Source organism: Pongo abelii, chromosome 14, assembly GCF_028885655.2.
Source record: "Pongo abelii isolate AG06213 chromosome 14, NHGRI_mPonAbe1-v2.0_pri, whole genome shotgun sequence".
Classification (NCBI taxonomy): Eukaryota; Metazoa; Chordata; class Mammalia; order Primates; family Hominidae; genus Pongo; species Pongo abelii.
The window spans coordinates 31,343,831-31,361,751 of record NC_071999.2 but is presented as its reverse complement, the minus strand read 5'-3'; the positions used below and the strand labels follow the sequence as shown (position 1 = coordinate 31,361,751).

At 39.9% G+C, this 17,921-nt stretch overlaps 1 long non-coding RNA gene across 1 annotated transcript; it reads right to left on the bottom strand.

Annotated features, from left to right (window-relative positions):
• Positions 1-16,591: 16,591 nt before the first annotated feature.
• Positions 16,592-17,679, bottom strand: LOC134759882 (uncharacterized). Its single transcript, XR_010136741.1, has 2 exons — positions 17,560-17,679; positions 16,592-17,369 (listed from the first exon to the last, which is right to left on the bottom strand). It is a non-coding gene; the product is annotated as an uncharacterized LOC134759882 (long non-coding RNA).
• Between the last annotated feature and the right edge of the window lie 242 nt (positions 17,680-17,921).

Sequence of the window (17,921 nt, the reverse complement as noted above, 5' to 3'; positions counted from 1 at the left end):
CAGTTTTTAGAGGAAAAGCCTTCAGCTTTTCCCCATTCAGTATGATGTTAGCTGTGGCTTTGGCATACATGGCCTTTATTGTGTTGAGGTACTTTTCTTCTATACTTAATTTATTGAGAATTTTTGTCATGAAGAGATGTTGACAGAGATGTCAGGACAGATTTTGAATTTTATCAAATGCATTCTCTGCATATATTGAAATGGTCATACAGTTTTTGTCCTTCATTCTGTTGTGTACCAATGAGTTTCATAATTTCACCTGTTTTCATTATGATAGTTATTACCTTTTTTGCTTCCAGATGTAGGTCTCCCTTAGGAATTTCTTGTAAGGCTGAACTCGGGTTCATAAATTCCTTCAGTTTTTGCTTGTCTGATAGAGCTTATTTCTTCTTCATTTAAGAAATAGCTTTGCTGAGTATAGTATTCTTGGTTGGCAGGTTTTTTTTGTTCAGTGGTTTGAATGTATCATTCCACTCTCTCCTGGCCTGGAAGGTTTCTGTTAAGAAATCTGCTGTTAGTCTAATGCAGATTCTCTTGTATGTGACTTGATGTTTTTCTTTTGCTGCTTTTAGAATTCTTTGTCTTCAGCTTTTGACAATTTGGTTATAATGTGCCTTGGAAAGGACCTGTTTGGGGTGAATATATTTGGGAGACCTTTGAGCTTCCTGAATCAGGATATTTCATCTCTTTTCAAAGATTTTAGAAGTGTTCAGCTATTATGGTATAAATTGATTTTTCTACACTGTTTCCCTACTCTCCTCCTTCTGGAACTCCCACAATGCAAATATTTATTCATGTAATGGTGTCCCATGAATCCCATGGGCTTTATTCTTTTTTTCCTTTCTTTCTCTGTCCCTTTTTTCTCTCCCTGAGTTATTTCACAACACTTCTCTTCAAGTTTAGAAATGCTTTTTTTCTGTTTGGTCTACTCTTGTTGAAGCTCTCAATTGTATTTTTATTTTAGTCATTAAAGTCTTTAGCTCTAAGGGTTCCATTTTGTTTTGTTTTTAATATGTACCTCTTCATTAAATTTCTCATTTAAATTATAAATTGTTTCTCTGATTCACTGAATTGCCTATCAGTACTCCCTTGTATCTCACTGACTTTCCTTAAGATTATTATTTTGAAATGTTTTATGACATTTTGCCTATTTCCTTATGATTGTTGTCAATTATTGGAGAATCACTGTGTTCCTTTGGAAGTGTCATTTTGCCTTTATTTTTCATGTTTCCTGTGTTCTTCTGCTGATTTCTATGCACTTGATGGAACAGTTGCCTCTTCAAATTTTATGGAGTAGGTTTCATAGGGAAAGACTTATTCCTATATATGGATCTTAGGGTGTTGTTTGGGTAGAGTGCATTGACTTTGGTTCTAGGTGGATGCAATAGTGTAATTTCCATGTAGTTTCTTCAGCTGTAATCCATGCTAGTGATGCTTGTGAGTATCTCAGTGGCCTAGACTACAAGAGTTTGGAGGCAGTGGTGGCAAAGCTTTTCCAGGAGCGGGGTGGGCTCACTGGTCTGTTTCTTAGGCTGTGGTTATGTGCATGCACATTGTGGGTTGAACAACTTGGGGTTTGGCTTGCTGGTTTGGGGGCTATGGTGATGTTACTCTGGCTAGGCGCACAAGTGTGCAGATGCTTAGCAGGCTCAGGGGCACATCTGCCAGGGTGGCAGACATCACTGGGCTGTTTCTCTGACCAGGGGCAGAGCACAAGGCTGCTCAGTTGGCCTGGAGCCTATCTGCCAAGGATATGTTCACCAGGTGGTTTCTCAGGCCCCAGGCATGGGAACAGAGATGCTCAGCCAGTCTAGGGGCACATCCACCATGGGTGGGCCCACTAGGCTGTTTCTCAGGCTCTGGACACAGACATGCAACCACTTAGCCAACCTGTGAGCATATCAGCTCCTCAGTGGCATGAAGGCCTCTCCTACTTGGCCAAAGGCATGTGGCAGTTTGGCTGGCTAAAGGGTGGAACTGTCCTGGATAGGTCCACTAGACTGTTCCTCTGATTAGTAGTGTTGGTGATGGGAGTTGGTTTCCCTGCTGTACAGGACTAGAGTCACAGATAATCCTTGGCCTATGTTTCATGCAGCTTGGGTAGAAGCATTGCAGTCAGCCATGTGGTGGGCTTGGTGGGATGAAAAAGGAGCCCTAGGGCTCAGGAGGTACAGCAGCTACTGGCCTTAGAGTAGGCGCACTCCAGAAGTAGCTCTGGTATCAAGATAGTGCTGTGCTGTAGCAGCTTGGCTCTCAGTGGATGGGTGAGAGTTGGGAGTACACACCCTGTGCTCCTAATCTGGAGAAGTGCAGCTGCATGAATTCCTAGCAATTCCCCAAGCTGGGCTTAGGGCTTACAAGGGCTATAGGATTCTTCTGTAGTGAGGACTATAGGTGTTTGCAGTGACAATGGAGGCTGGTCGGGTTCTTCTGCTTACCTTTTCCCTGCAAGGCGAAATGCCTCCTGATTTTGGGCCAATCCAGGCAAAGGAGAAGAAGCAGTAGAGTCAGGGTGCCTCACTCCCTTTTCTACACTGCCCTTCGGGGCTTCCAAATGCCCATAGGCACCTCTCCACTCCCCTGCAGCACTCCACCACTCTCCCTTTGACACTCCAGTTGAATCTTATTTGTTATTACCTTTGTCCTTTCTTGTTAGGGGTGAGCCCAAGGAACCTCTAGCTAGCCCTCTTGCTGACATCACTCCTCTTATTTCTCAGCTTCTTTTAAGGTTTCCCATTCTCTGCTTATCCCTTTCATAATACATGCCCTCCTTGCTACTCTGTGTGATTGCCTTGGGAAATCTCATGCATTCCTTGGCTTTGATGCTATCTATGCGTGGGTCACTTTGAACTACACATATAGTCTAGATCTCTCTTCTGAATTTTATTATTGAGTATTTTATCTCCTTTTAGATATTCCACTAGAATGGACCACAGAAAACTCAACATGCCTCCAACTGAACTCATGTTTCCCTCCCAAATGTGCTCTCCCTTTGCATTCTCGATCTTGACAAATGTCACCTCCAGCCACCCAGTCACCCATGCCAGAATCCAAGGAGTCATCTTAGACTCTTCATCATTCTCATGCAGCACCCTCAAGCCCTTCTGTCCAGATCTATTGTTTTAAAAGCTCTCAAAAGTCTCCCCTCTATATCACTCTACTCCAAATAACAAAATCATGGTTTATCTTATCTGAATGACTGCAATAGTCTTCTAACTGGTCTCCCAGCTTTCAGTCTAGCTAGCGCCACTCTTTAATCTGCCTTCCTTTTTGCTTCCAGGGTAATATTCATAAGATCCCCAATTGAATATATATATTACCACTTAATTTTTTAGTTTCTCTTTATCTACAAGATAACACCTTAACATCTTAGTACGTGGTACGCAATCCTTCAAACTCTGCCACCATCCACATGTTCATCTCTTGACACACTCTTCCTGGAATCTTATGCTTCAACCAACCATTTGCATTTCCTGGAATATATTAAGCTATTTCGAGCTTGCAAGGCTTTGTTCTGCTCTTGCTGCCTAGAATTGCTTTTCTCTCCTTTGTTGATCAGCAAATAGCTACCTATCTTTTAAGACTTGGCACAAATACCACCTAGCCTGCTGTGCTGCCCCTAGTTAGAATCAACTTCTCTAACCTGTATACAGATCTCTGTCACAGCACTTGCAATGCTTTATTGCACTTTTTTGTTTTTGCAAGCACTTATGGGCAGAAGCCATGTCCGATTTCTCTTGATATTCCCAGCCCAGTGGCTGGCACACAAAAGCCTTCAATAACTTTTGTGTTTTCTTGAATTTTAATAATTTATACACAGAATTCACCATTCTTGATTAAACAATTCAGTGAGTTTTGACAAATGCATATAGTTCTGTGCTATCACTACAGTCATGACAGAATATTTTCATCACCCCAAAGATTTCCCCCAGTTCCCTCTGCATTCAATCCCCTTCTCCCACCCCCTGGCCCTTGACAACTTCTGATCTGCTTTCTATTAGTGTAGTTTTGCCTTTTGCGAATTTCATGTAAATGAAATCAAATAGTATGCAGTCTTTGTGTCTGACTTCTTTCCTTTAGTATATTGTTTTGGCAGTACATTCATGCTGATGCACATATTGCTAGCCCATTACTTTTTCTTTGAGTTTTCTTTGAATATTCCATTGTATGGATATACCATACTATGTTTATAGGTTCACCAGTTGATTAACATTTAAGTTATTTCTACTTTTTGGCTGTTATGAAGAGAGCTAATAAGGAAGTTTTCAAGTGAGTCATAGTGGACATATGGTAAGAGTGGACTTTCTGGATCATATGGTATGTGTATGCTGAACTTTAGGAAAGTGGCCAAACTGCCCTACCAAGTTATCATAACACTTTTCATTCTGATCATCAATGCATGGGAGTTCCAGTCATTTCATATCCTTGCTACAGTCTTTTTAATCTTAGCTGTTCTAGTAGGTGTGCAGTGGTATCTAACATTAATGATGGCGAGCATCTTTTCATGTATTCATTTGCTATACATATATCTTTGTTGGTAAAGTATATGCTTAAATCTTTTGCCCATTTTTTTAAGTTGGAGCTTTTGTCTTCTTTTTATTTAGTTGTGTGCATTCTTCATATATTGTGGATACAAGTCCTTTGTCAGATACACGTTTTGGAAATAATTTCTCCCAGCCTATGTCTTGCTTTTTAATTTTTTTAGCACTGTTTTTGGAAGAACAGAAGTTTTAAATTTTGTTGAACTCTAATTTATCAATTCTTGCTTTTTGTGTCTTATTTAATAAATAATTGCTTAGGCCAAGGTCACTAGGATTTTTCTCCTATGTTTTCTTCTAGTAGTTTATGTATAAAACTACTGGAGTTCTTTCATTTATGTTTATGTTCCATTTCTGAAAAGACTGTCCTTTCTGCATTAAATTGCCTTGACAACCTTGTCAAAGATCAAATGGTCATATATATGTGAGTCTATTTTGGGATTCACTATTCTATTTCATTGAACTATATACCTATATTTACACTGATACTACACTATCTTGAGCACTGTTGCTTCATAATCAGGTAATGTGAGTTTTTCAAGTTTGTGCAGCTTTTTCAGAACTGTTTTTACTATTTAAGGGTCTTTGCATTTTCATGCAAATTTTAGAATCAACTTGTCACTTTCTATAAAAAAAAAAAGCTTGCTGGGATTTTGATTGGTATTAGTTTTGCTTGAAACTATACATTAATTTGGGTATAATAGACCTTACATTTGTTGAATTTGTGAACGTCTACATACAAGGTGTTTAAGCTCATTTATTTAAAGTTTATAGAGTAAATTCACAAACATTATCCTATTTGATCCACCTAACAACCCTGTAAGGTCAAAGGGAAATGCCAGCTTCATGTTGCAAATGAGAAAATGGAATCTTAAGAGACTTGACCTAGGTCAACAAGGCGTATGTGGTGGTGCCACTTGTCCTGGCTTTTTCATTTTACTTACATATATGTGATGCTTGCTCCTGAAAGTATTGATCTGGTGTATCTAAAATGCTGGCATGTAGGACTAAGCAGAGAAGACCTGGTGATGCAGCAAATCCAACCCTACACTCTCACTGTCTTTACTTGGGGAAAGAGGCATCTAGAGACTCAGTCACCCCTGCTGAATTCAGACCAGCTCTGGGATATCCTAGCTCGGTGGCTTGAACCTTCTTGGGCATCACCAGCAAGCAGCAAGCTTTAAAAATGCAGATGCTTAAGCCTTGCCCCCAAGATTTTGATTCAATTGTCTGGGGTATTAGTACGTATAAAAGCTCCCTGGAGACTGTATTATACAGCCAGGTTTGAAAACTGTGATTCTGAGGCTTCCAGTGGCAGGAAGAGCAGAGAGTAAGAAGAGAGATTTCTTAGAATTGGGCAAGGAGAGATCAGCCCCTGGGTCAGAGATCACTGACCTAACGGAGGGAAGGAAGATGAGGGAGCTGGATGCCAATTCCTTAACAGAATCAGGAGGAGATGCTAAAAATATCACAACTCGTCTCTGGGGACTGATCCCAATTCCTTTATAAATATGCTTACCCTGTAATAAGAAATTCAACTCTCAAAGAGTCAGATAAATTCATAATGGAAAGGATTAGAGATTATTTTGCCCAGTTCTCTTACTTCAAAGGTAAGAAAACTGAGGTCACAGGAGTTAACAACTGGGTCAGTATTATCAGTATGGGCAGAACCAGTAGTGGAACATAGTGATCTTGGGTCCCCACAGGGGTTCTTTCCACCTTTCTGTCCCAGAGGCCATCCACAGACTTTCTTACTTTATGTAAACCCAACTGGGATGCAGGCTTGTGGGCCATTCAGGCCACAGGCTCCCAAGCCTTGCTGCATCAGAACCACCTGGGAGTTAAAAATATAGACTCGCGGGCCCACCAGAGACTCTAGATCTTTGAGGGGGAGACTAGGAATGATTCCAACCAATCATGTCTCTTCTCTCACTCCTGCTACCTGATCTCTGGTCTGTTTTGTTTAGTGTTTGCGAGCTGCAGCTCCAGAGAGGCCTGGCACCCGGGGCCTTGTCAACTCCTAAGTTGGTGATTATCTACAAATTTTTGCTTATGAATATATCCAGGCCCCTATGCAGAATTGGAAGTAAACAATACTAGATTTATGCAAGCTAGATTTTTTCTTATTTCCACCAGATAAGATACAAACTTAAAAGAACAATCATTTTAAGGCCACAGAAAAGCAGATACCACCACAGAAAGAGCAGAACTGGCCACAGCTCCAGGGTATCTGCCCCAGTACTACGGTGAACAGGAGTGGTAAGAGCGGCCATCTTTGTCTTGTTCCGGTTCTCAAGATGAATGCTTCCAGCTTTTGCCCATTCAGTATGATGTTGGCTGTGGGTTTGTCAAAGCCAGCAACTTATTATTTTGAGGCTGTTATTATTTTGAGGTATGTTTCTTTCATGCCTACTTTGTTGAGGGCTTCTAACATAAAGGGATGTCGAATTTTATCAAAAGCCTTTTCTGCAACTATTGAGATAATAATTTGGGTTTTATTGTTAATTTTGTGTATGTGGTGAATCACATTTATTGATTTGCATATGTTAAACCAAACTGGCATCCCAGGAATAAAGCTTACTTTATCATAGTGAATTAACTTTTTGATTCACCGCTGGATTCATTTTGCTAGTATTTTGTTGAGAATTTCTGCATCTATATTCATCAGAGATATTGGTCTGAAGTTTTCTTTCTTTGTTGTGTCCCTACCAGGCTTTGGTATCAGAATGATGTTGGCTTCATAGAATGAGTTGAGGAGGACTCCCTCCTCCTTGATTTTTTGGAATCATTTCAGTAGGATTGGTACTAGCTTTTCTTTGTACATCTGGTAGAATTCAGCTGTGAATCCATCTGGTCCGGTGCTTTTTTTGGTTGGTATGCTTTTTATTGCTGAATTCAATTTCAGAACTCATTATTGGTCTGTTTAGAATTTTAATTTCTTCCTGGTTCAATCTTGGGAGACTGCTTGTTTCCAGGAATGTATCCATTTCTTCTAGGTTTTCTAGCTTGTGTGCATAGAGGTATTCATAATAATCCCTGAGGATTTATTTGTATTTCTGTGGGATCTGTTTATTACTTTGAACCGTTTTTTGATAGAGTATTTAGGGCTTTCTAAATATAAGACAATGTTGCCTACAAACAGAGACTATTTAATATCTTAATTTCTGATTTGGGTACCTTTTGTTTCTTTCTCTTGCCTAATTGCTCTGGCTAGGACTTCCAGTACTATGTTACTAATGGTGAACAATTCTTTTAATGTGCTATTGAATTCAGTTTACCAGTATTTTGTTGAGGATTTTTGCATCTATATTCATCAGGGATATTGGCCTGTAATTTTCTTTTCTTGTCGTGTCCTTGTCTGGCTTTGGTATCAGGGTAATGCTGGCCTTGTAAAATAAGTTTGTCAGTTTTCTCTCCTCTTCAATTTCTTTGGAAGAGTTTGAAACAGATTGGTATTAGTTCCTCTTTAAATGTTTGGTAGAATTCAGCAGTGAAGCCATCAGGTCCTGGGCTTTTATTTTTTGGGAGACTTCTTACATTTGATTCAATCTTCTTGTTCATTATTGGCCTGTTCAGATTTTCTATTTCTTCATGGTTTAGTCTTGGTAGGTTGGATGTGTCTAGGAATTTATTCATTTCTTCTAGGTTATGCAATTTGTTGGCATGTAATTGTTCATAATAGTCTCTTATGGTCCTTTGTATTTCTGTGGTATCACATATAATGTCTCCTCTTCTATTTTTATTTTGAGACTTCTCTCTTTGTTTTTTAGTCTAGCTAAAGGTTTGTCAATATTTTTACCTTGTCAAAAAACAACTCTTACTTCCATTGATCTTTTCTACTGTTTTTCTAGTCTCTATTTCATTTATTTCTGCTGTTATCTTTATTTCCTTCCTTCTACTAACTCAAGGCTTAGTTTTTCTTTCCTTTTTTTTTTTTTTGGTTCCTTGAGGTATAACATTAGCTTGTTTATTTAGGACTTTTAGTCTCTTTTGATATAGGCATTTATTGCCATAAACTTTCCTTTTACAACCACCTTTGCTGCATCCCATACGTTTTGGCATGTTGAGTTTACATTCTTGTTTGTCTCAAGATACTTTCAAATTTCAATTTTAATTTCTTATTTGACCCATTGATGGTTTAGGACCATGTTGTTTAATTTCCACATATTTGCAAATTTTCTAAAATTCCTCCTATTATTGATTTCTAGGTTAATACCATTGTGGCTGAAACAAAATATTTGATATGATTTTATTCTTCTTAAATTTGTTAAGGTTTGTTTTGTGGCCTAACATATTATCTATTCTGCAGAATGCTCCATGTGCTCTGGAGAGGAATATGTATTCTTCTTCTGTTGGATACAATGGTCTGTATATGTCTGTTAAGTCCATTCGGTCTAAAGTGTAGTTCGAGTCCAATGTTTCCTTATTGTTTTTCTGTCCAAATGATCTGTCCATTGTTGAAAGTGGGATATTAAATCACCTACTATATATTGCTGTCTATCTCCCTCTTCATATCTCTTAACATTTGCTTGATATATTTAGGTGCTCTGATATTTGATGCATATATATTTACAATTGTTATTATCTTTTTATTGAATTGATTCCTTTATCATTATATAATGACTTTCTTGGTCTTGTTTTACAGCTTTTGACTTCAAGTCTATTTTATCTGATACAAATATAGCTACCCCTGCTCTCTTTTGGTTTCCATTTGGATGGAATACATTTTTCCATTTTTTAATATTCAATCTATGTATGTCCTTAAAGGTTAAGTGAGTCTTTTATAGGAAGCACATAGTTGGATCTTTTTTAAAAATCCATTTGGCCACTCTATATCTTTTTATTAGAGAACTTAATCAATTTACATTCAAGATAATTATTGATAGGTAATGACTTACTACAGATAATTTGCCCTTTTTTCTAATTGTTTTGTAGATCTTTTGTTCCTTTCTTCCTCTCTTGCTGTCTTCTTTTGTGATTAGATGATTTTTTTTTCTAGTAGTATTCTTTGATACCTTACTCTTTATATTTTGTGTATCTACTATAGCTTTTTTGCTTTGTGGTTACCATAAGATTTACATAAAACATTTCATAGTTATTACAGGCTATTTTAAGCTGATAACAACTTTACTTTCATTGCATAAAATAATTCTACACTTTTACTCCACCTCCTTTACATTTTGTGTTTTTAATGTCACAATTTACATCTTTTTATATTGTGTATCCCTTAACAAATTATTGTAGCTATTTTATTTTTAATAGTTTTGTCTTTTAACCTAGATGCTAAAAATATAAATGATTTATATACTACCATTACAGTACTAAGGTATTCTGAATGTGACTATGTGCCTCTTTTTCTTTTTCTTTTTCTTTCTTTTCTTTCTTCCTTAAAGATGGTGTCTCACTACGTTGTCCAGTCTGGTCTTGACCCCCTGGCTTGAAGCAATCCTTAGCCTCCTGAGTAGGTAGGACTACAGGTACATGCCACCATGCTCTGTGCTTAATTTTATCCATGAGTTTTATACTTTCATAGGTTTTTGTGTAACTAATTAGTGTCTTTTTTTCTCAGTTTGATTAGAGATTATTTTACCCAATTTTCTTACTTCAAAGGTAAGAAAACTGAAGTCACAGGTGTTGACAACTGGGTCGATATTATCAGTATGGGTAGAGCCAGGACTGGAACTCAGTGATCCTGGGGCCCCAGAGAAACTCTTTCTACCTTTCTGTCCCAGTGGCCATCCACATACTTTCTTACTTTACGTAAAAGCAACTGGGATTCAGGGGCTAATTTTCCGGCTTTTGGGACATTCAGGCCTGAGGATCCCAAGACTTGCTGCATCAGAATCACCCGGGAGTTAAAAATACAGACTCTTGGGCCCACCAGAGAGTCCAGATCTTTGGAGTGGAGACTAGGAATGATTCCAGCCATTCATATCACTTCCTTCACTCCCTCTGCTATCTGATCTCTGGTCTATTTTGTTTCGTGTTTGCAAGCTGCAGCTCTGGAGAGGCCTGGTACTCTAATTCCTCCAGGAATCCCCACCCTCTTTCATCCACAGAGAAGTGGGTGGACCCTGTGGCCGCAAATGGACATTGCAGGACATGTCACAGTGAGTGGCAGAGATTAACATGGAACAAATCGGGAAGTGGTGTTGGAGCTAGGGAAGTGGAGGATGCTTGTGGCTGCCCTGTCACTCAGGGGATGGTGTGGGCCCTGGTCCTGCATCTGTAGAATCCCATTCAGGGAGTCTCAAAAGCTGAATCCAGCTACTCTGAGGCTTCCCAAACCCTCAGGTCAGCCTATTTCTTGAACCCTCCAGTGTTTAAGTATTAAATAGAGGGATAGCTTTAAATCAGAACATTTTCATTTTAGGAAAGGAATTATAACATGCCTTTGAATAAGGAGCTAGGTTATCATGCTTAAATTGTCATTAGGCTTGCAACACACACACTCTCCCCAACTTGCCCAACTCTCTCTCTCTCATTGCATCCCTGGAACCTAACATGATGTCTGGTGCATAGCAGGCCTCAGTGAACGAATGAAGTTTTAAGAGCTGTCCTATTAAATTGTAATCTTGCATCTGTGCCTGGAATTCTTTTTAGAGCTCTGGCCAACTCTTAGGGAAAGCGCCCCCTTAATCCACATAGCTGGGGTGCTGGCATCTCAGGACCTGATGGGCCAGGGTGGTCATCTCTCCTATGGAGACTCAATCAAGATATCTGTCTTCCTTGAGACATCTGGTGCTTCCATCTTGTTCACTGGCTGTACTTGTCCCTTAAATGAATCATCTAAGCCACTCATTAGGGAAACCAGTTCTTTATGAATCCAGGAGGAGCCTCAGGCTCTCTACCCTTGAGGGCTGGATTGCTGTGAACACCTGCACTCTCCTGGGTCTCTCTTCTCCAGGTCACATGTGCTGTGGGCACTGTCCCCTTGTGACTGTCTCCCGTGGCCAGGACAATGACAGCTGCCTGAGTCCCCCTTTGGAAGCGGTCTGAATACTTACTTGCCTGCCCATCTAATTTCCCAGGCAGGACTAAGCAAGTTCTTTAGCGAGCAGGCTGGCATGACACCAAACCCGTTCAGCACTTAAAACCATTTTCTCCCGAGCCACAGCTCAGTGGCAGCTCACCTGGCTGTGTGATTACCCTTTGGACGGCTGCTTCCTCCCTTCCCTGGGGCTGGTAAATAAATCAAGTGCTTCCTGGTGGACTAAGAAAGTGGGTTCTGTTTAAGGATAAGAGCATCATTTAGACATAATCAAGGATGCAGAAGAGACTTTGGCTTGGACTAAGACAAATCATTTCTAAACCAGTCATTGCTATCTCAATGTGGTAGAATCTCTTTCCACTACAGGACAAGGCTGGGATTGTGCAGCTCTTAAATAAATAAATGAGCTCAGAAATGAGCGTAAGAGGGCTTTGCAAACACAGAGTATTCTTGGAATGCACCACTGAGAAATAAATGTTACCTCTGTCTTGATGTAGAGTGGGAGACTTTCATAAACTCTTAGGAGCATGAAATAAACACAGAAGTTAAAAGATGAAAAAATATCACAAAAACAAAAAGGCATGTGAGTGCCTTTTTAATCATCTACTGATGATTAAAGTAATCTACTGATATGGTTTGATTTCCAAGTAGCATAAGATAAATATCAATTAAAATTTCATTAAAGAATATTTTTCTCCAGAAAAGAAGCACATTTGTAAATAATCTGTAAGCAGAGGAGGTAGTGGTGGATGAGGAATCTCATATCCAGCTTGCTGGTACTTTTGTTGCAAACAGTCAAAAGTCAGTCAAAAATGGCTTAAAGGATAAAGACATTTACCTGCTTGTGTAACTTGAAAGTCCAGAGGTGAATCAGGCTTCCAGGGCATAGGTCCCTGTCAGGCCCCTGGCTTCTTGTGGTTTCTCTGCTCCTCCATCCTCCCTCCATCACCTTAATGGAACAAGGCAGCTTCATTCCCTCACTGTGGGGGTGAAGATGCACACTCTAGAGGCTGATGGGCCTGATTTGCATCCTGGCTCTGCTCAAAAGCTGTGCATCTTAGGCACAATGTGAACCTCTTAAGCACCGGGCTTCTCATCTGCAAAGTGGGAACAATCATAGAGTTGATGTCCTAGGATTGTTGTATTAAATGAGATGGTGAGATGGTGGCTGGTATGCAGTAGGCACTTCATAAGTGTAGGAGCTCATTCTTGGTCTTTGTGGAACTTACTGAATGGCACCCAGAGCTAGGCACCATGCTAGCTTCTGGAGATGAGAGTAATTGGAAAGACAGATGAGCAACCAGGCTGCTAGGACAGTGTGGTAGGTATCCTACCCCTGATATCCTTACTCCTACAACAGGGATTAGACTTTGGATATGTTAGATAGACACCTTATAGACAACAGAGATGTGCCTGGTGCTGTTGGGGGTGGGGGGAGATATAAGGCTGTTCCTGCCCCCAGGAGCTCCCAGAGTGTGGGTGGATATCGGCAGGAGAACGGGGATGTTGTGGCTCATGTGAGTCCCATCGCAGACCCCCTCAGAGGCTCAGGTTACCCACGCGGGTGGGGCCTGGGGCCCTAGGCGGACGCCAGCCTCAGCTCCAGAAGTTATCTGCCTGCTTCCATCTAGTGCTCCCCACTCCTCCTACTTCGTGAGGGAAAATCTGAGACCCAGAGAAGTGAAGCCATTTGCCAACTCTGTCCCAAGAGCCCAGCTCAGGCCAGAAAGCGGTTCCACGCTCCCTCCGCCAGGACACGACATTTCCCCAGACAAGGAGCTGATGGCCCAGTTTCAGTCTGACTCTAATCCACACATCATCATTTTTTCATTCAGTATCAAAAACCCTGAAAGAAACCATGGTACACAGGGAAGGCTGTCTGGCATCTTTTCAGGTTGGTTTGGGAGTTACTGGATGAGAGAGAGTGCCATGAACATCATGGTTCCGGGTGCACCTGCCCTTAAGAATTGTGGGCGGCGGGGGGAACAAGTGCAAAGGAAATAGCATTTGTGACATGAATCTTTCAAACTCCTTTTTCTTTTTAAAAATGCTTGACTTAGCACACATGAGCTTTTCTTTCCTGTAAAAATGAGTACTGAATGTGAGAGAGGAGCGGGACTGCAGGGCGGACTCAGCTCTGGTTAATGTCAGTGCAGGGCTATGGGCCCTGGCAGAGAACCGTCTGGCTGGCTTGGAGAGAAAGAAATGCCCTGGAAAGGAAAGCTGGGATGTTCTTTAGGGATAGGAATGTGTTGGGAGAAAGTCCTTTTAAGCCAGGGTATAAAGAAGTTGCTAGACCTCCCCATTGCATCAGCCTCAAAGGCAGCGAGCATTCTGATTTCCTTGGAACCAGTGCTATCATCTGCCAGCAAGAGCAGCAGCTGCCTTTGTGTCAAAAAAAAAAAAAAAAAAAAAAAAGAAAAGAAAAAGAAAAAAAAAGAAACAAAGAAAAAGAAAAATGTCACTGAATTAAAGAAGGCAGTGAATATTTTTACTGTGTGGAAAGGATATTTTCAGCACATCTGGGCAAGATCTTAAACTCACCAACTGCTTCCTCTAAGATTCTCAAGCTTCCTAGGGATGTTTTATTGCATTTCTTCCAAGTTTTATCACTTTATTTCCAATTTGTATCCTTAGGGTCAGAACAAAAATGCTTTTCTGAATCATGGGAAATGATTCAAGCTGGGGACAATTTGATATTAACTGAGGACATGCAGGAGCCACAAAGAAACTTAGCACTTTCTCATAGATTCTAGAATGCAATCAAAAGTGGCAAATGGTTATTTTTTTCCCTAATTTAATAAAATGACAGAATAAGTTAAGATATTGAAGATCTGACACTCCATCAGGATTCTGAAGTACTGGGGAAATTGAATTACTCTTTCTAAATAATACAGAAGGGGAAAATGAAAGTATTAGAGTCACCATGCCTAAGAATAAATGGAGACAAGTTTAGTTTTATGAAGAAATTCAGTCCTTGAGATTTCTGGGTTTTTTCCCCCCACTTAACAGTCAATTCAACCAAAGGGAAAGGAACATTTCTTCCTAGATACTACAATGTGCCATTTAAATGGCTTTCCTGGTACGTGTGGCCTAGGAAACCCGCAATCTGTGTAGGCAGGGTGGTTGTGATAAAGATGACATTTGCCTTTGAAACATGCTGGTATGCCAAAAGAATCGGAGGCATAAATCTGAAAATGTGGAAAGAGAAATGAACATACTTACCTAGTTCAAACTTGTGTTAATGAATACCATGTTTTAATTCGTAATGTGTGTTTTCATAGCATAGAGAACTGGTAAATCCAATCTTCTAATATTTCATTCCCTGAATTAATTGCTACCTCTCAGGAAAAATACTTCCAAATATATTCAAGAGTGCTTATGGTATTACATCCTTTGCAAGAAAGTGACAGTAAAAATTACTAGATATCCCTAAATACAAAGTAAATTTTTTTCTCTCATTATTATTATTCAAAATAGGGGAAATCACTGACAAGCAATATCTTATAAATGGACTGGTTATGAATAGATTACAAATTGGTTAGTTGAGGAAGACACAGTGATTTTAAAAAATACGGTTATCAGTTTTAGCAAATAAAAACACAGGTTGCTTAGTTATTAAATTTCGGATAAACCACCTTTTTTTTTTAGTATAGGTATGTTCTGTGCAATATTTGGGACATACTTATACCAAAACATTTTTGTTGTTGATCTAAAATTCAAATTTAACCAGGCTCCTTGGATATTATCATGCAACCCTAGTCTAAACTAACCTTGAAATGCTAGTTTTGGATGAATATAGTGGTCACCTGATGGAACAGATGGTTTGAAAAAGAGAACAAGACATCGAACAGGTTTAGTATTTAGGAATTATTCTTGGGGGTGGAATACACTCAATTACAATTTGTTGGATGTATTGTGTTGGAAACAAGCCTTATTAAAATCACTTACAAGGCCGGGCGCGGTGGCTCATGCCTGTAATCCCAGCACTTTGGGAGGCCAAGGCGGGTGGATCACGAGGTCAGGAGTTCAAGATCAGCCTGGCCAAGATGGTGAAACCCCATCTCTACTAAAAATACAAAAAAAAATTAGCCAGGCATGGTGGCGGGCGCCTGTAATCCCAGCTACTCAGGAGGCTGAGGCAGAAAATTGCTCGAACCTGGGAGGCAGAGGTTGCAGTGAACCAAGATCGCGCCACTGCACTCCAGCCTGGGTGACAGAGCAAGACTCCATCTCAAAAAAAAAAAAAAAAAAAAATTATTTACAAAGCCACACAGTAAATGTTTTGCATATGGTGACTGCCAAATGGAAAAAAAAAATGACACAACTAGCTGTTTCCTGAAACGTGAATGCACACTTGCTGCCTGGGTAAAATGTCCAGCAACATACATAGAAAGTCAAATAGTGCTGAAGCTCAAGCAACTTCGATGGCACAAAGATGATGTTTTAGATAACTCAGATTATAGCAATGACAAAATAAATTATTAAAGTTAAAGATGCATATGAGAATTTAAATAGAATCATTTCAGTGATTCAGCAAGAGTCGGAAAAGGCAATACTTTAAAATAATGTATTAGTTGATCTAGTGTGTAATTTTATATATTTGTAACTTACTTGAACACTGTAATGTAGATATTTAAGCATTCTGTCTCCAGCCCTTAAAGGAGATATATCTTTTTCTTCTTTCTTTTATCAGTCTCCTCACTGGGAAAGCAAAGACTTACGTTATATACCAGACTGCTTAATGGTTTGAGCGTGTGTCCAAAAATATTCGGACAAAACATTGGGCAATTATGGACATCACGTTCATAAATTTCAGGACAATGCATTGATTGTCTTATCAGGATCAAACTCAGGTGTACCTCAATGCTAAGAAATCTGTGAGCCAGCTTCAAGTTTGCATCCATTTAACAAACTGTCACCAGCTGTAACTCCTACTGCCAGCCAAGAGGGAGTAATGGGACCTGATTTACCCTACCTCCTTAAACAATTAGAAAATTGGACAAAATATATTTAAAAATGGTTTTTCGGACACCAAACAAAAGGCAGCACAGTATTGTGATTCCTGAGAAGCAATGTGTGTTTTATTATTGCATGAGCTTACAACTTAAAAGCAGTTGGCAGGCTGCAGTGCAGAGAGGAAAATTCAAATAAAACCCAGCGGTCTTTGTGTGTTGAACAGATCAAAGCTAAGGTGGCTGGAATTTAAGAAAAGGTGTGTTGGGGAAGAGGGAGCTATGGCGGGGAAGTGGACATGGCTCTGGAAACACACAGCAGGTTCCGTCCAGCCTTTGAGTACTGATCTGTGTATGCGTGACAAGAAATTATCTGAGGTCAGAGAAAGAACCCTGAAAAAGAGTAGGCAGAACAATTCCTAGAGTTCAAACAAGGCTGAGAATAGTCCATGTTTCTACCTGTGAAGAGCTGTAGCTGGGGCATCTGCCAGAATTCTCAGAGGAATGTTTCTGTAGTAGTGGGGCTTCATTAGCCCTGGACTAAAAGTTATTCTGGACCTGACACATTAGGCTTAAGAGCAAGCATCAAAAGGATACAGCTGACTCCAAGTGATTTAACAGCGTGCCATAACAAAATCCAGCACTAAACAAACATAACAAGATACAGCAACCAACACAGCAAAATTAATGATGCTCAGCATCCAATAAAAAATTACCAGGCTTACAAAGAAGAAAAATATGACTCCTAAATGGAAGAAAAATCAATCAATAAACCTGGATCCAAAAATAACAGAGATTATAGAATATGGAGATAAGGATGTTTGAAAAGCCATTGCTCCATATTCAGATACACCTTGGAGATATTGTGGGTTTAGTTCCAGACAACTGCAATAAAGCAAATAACACAATAAAGCCAGTCACATGAATTGCTTGGTTTCCCAATGCATATACAAGTTAGGCTTACAGGCCGAGGCAGGAGGATTGTTGGAGGCCAGGAGTTCTAGACCAGCCCAGGCAACATAGTGAGACCCCATCTCTAAGAAAAAAAAAATTACCTGGGCATGGTGGCACATACCTGTAGTCCTAGCTACTTAGGAGGCTGAGGTGAGAGGATTGCTTGAGCCCAGGAGTTCCAGGTTGCAGTGGGCTATGATCGCACCACTGCACTCCAGCCTGGGTAACACAGTGAGACCCCATCTCTAAAAAAAAGAAATTATGCTTACACTATACTGTAGTCTATTAAGTGTTTAATAGCATTATGCCTAAAAAAGCAATGTACCTACCTTAATTTAAAAAGACTTTATTGTTTAAAAAATGCTAACATTCATCTGAGTCTTCAGCAAGTCATAATCTTTTTGTTGGTGGAGAATCTTGCCTTGATGTTAATGGCTGCTGACTGATTGGGATGGTGGTTGCTGAAGATTGGGGTAGCTGAGG